Raw genomic sequence first — 2,500 nt, forward strand, 5'->3', positions numbered from 1 at the left:
ACAACACCAGCAATAACAACAACAACATCATCAACAACAACCACAATAGCAATAACAACAACAAAAAAAACTTGCAGCAACAACAACAACAACAGCAACAACAAAAATAACAACAACAACAGCACTAACAATAACAACAATAGTTAACTAGCAGCAACGCCAACACCACCACCACCTACAGCAGCAGCAACAACAGCAAAAACAACAACAATAATTACAGCAACAACAACAACAACATGAACAACAGCAACAGCAAAAATACCAACAAAACCAACAACAACAGCAACCACAACACTAACACCAACACCAACAAGAGCAGCAACAACAACAACACCAATATTAACATTAGCAACAACAACACCAGCAACAACAACAGCAACAACAACAACAAAAACAACAAAACAAGAAGCAACAACAGCAGCAGCAACAACCACAACAGCAACAACAAAAGAAACAGCAACAGCAACAACAACACTAACAATAACACCAACAGTAATAGCAGAAACGCCAACACGAACAACAAAAATACAATAACCACCACAACCAATAACAACAACAATAGCAACAACCGCAACATCAGTAATAGCAATAGTAACAACAAGAACAACAACAACAACAACAACAAAACAACAACAATAACAACAATAACAGCAAGAACAGCAGCAACAACAACAACAATAAAAACAACAGCAACAATAACAACAATTGCCACAGTAATAGCAACAACAACAACAACAACCACAAAAATAGCAACAACAGTAACAACAACAACAACAGCAGTAACAAAAGAAACAATAGCATTACAACAACAACAACAACAACAAAAACAAAAACAAAAGCAACAACAACAACAATAATTACAACAACAACAGTAAAAAAAATAAGAGCAATAGCAACAACAACCGCAGAAACAATAGTAGAAACAACAGCAACATTAACATTAGCAGCAACAACAACAACAATAGCAGCAACAACAACAGCAACAACAACAACAATTTACAACAACAACAACAAAAACAATAGCAACAACAGTAGCAACAACAGAAGCAACATCAACAACAACAACAACATTAACAAAAATAAAAACAAAAATAAAAACAACACCAAAGAACAACATCAACAACAACAACAATTACAACAGCTAAAATAACAACAACAAAAAAATAAGTAACACCAGAAACAACATCAACAACAACAACAACAACGACAATAGCAGCAACCACAACAACAATAACAGCAGCAGCAATAAAAACAACAACAACAGCAACAACAACAATAACAACAACAACTGTAGCAACAACAACAATATCAACAATCAACAGCAACAACAATAACAATAAAAACATAAACAACAAAAGCAACAGCCAAAAAACCATCATCTACAACAACAACAACAAAAACACCAACACCAAAACCAACAAAAGCAACATCAACTACCGCAATAACAATAACAGTAACAACAACAACAACTGCAATAGCAACAACAGCATCAAAAGCAAAAACATCAGCAATCAACAAGAACAACAACAACAGGCACAACACAAACAGCATCAACAACAACAACAACAACAACATCATCAACAACAACAACAACAATAAGAACAATAATAACAACAACAACACTAACAACAACAGCAACTACCTTAGCAACAATAACAGCAGCAGCAACAGCAACAACAATAACAACAACAATAATAGCAATAACAACAGCTGCAACAACAATAGCAACAACAAAAACAACAAAAACAACAACAAAAATAGCAGAAACAACAAAAACAACCACCACAACAACAAAAAAATTAGCGACAACAACAACAACAACAACAACAATAACAACAACAATAACAACAACAACAACAACAACCACAAAAATAACAACAGCATTAACAACATCAACAACAACAGCAGTAACAATAGAAACAAAATATTCAACAACAACACCACAAACAACAACAACAACAATTAAAGCAACAACAACAAAAACAACAACAACGATAACAACAACAACAGCAACTACAAAAGCAGCAACAACAATAACAAAAACAACACCAACACCACCACCACCACCACCAACAACAATAGTAATAACAGCAATAATAACAGCAGCAATAGTAACAGCAGCAAAAACAACAACAACAGCAACAACCACAACAAAAATAGAAACAAAAACAAAAATAATAATAACAACAATAACAACAACAACAACAAAAACAACAGCAACAACAACGAAAGCAACACCACCACCACCAACAACAACAACAATAGCAGCAGCAACAACAATAACACTAATAGCAACATTAGCCACAACAACACCAGCAACAACAAGAGCAACAACAAAAACAACAACAACAAAACAAGCAGCAACAACAGCAGCAGGAACAACAACAACAACAACAAAAGAAACAACAACAGCAACGACAACACTAAGAATAACACCAACAGTAATAGCAGAAATGCCAACACCAACAACAAATATAGAATAACCACCACCACCAACAAC

The sequence above is a fragment of the Solanum pennellii genome, chromosome 10 (genome assembly GCF_001406875.1).
Source record: "Solanum pennellii chromosome 10, SPENNV200".
In the NCBI taxonomy this organism is placed as follows: domain Eukaryota; kingdom Viridiplantae; phylum Streptophyta; class Magnoliopsida; order Solanales; family Solanaceae; genus Solanum; species Solanum pennellii.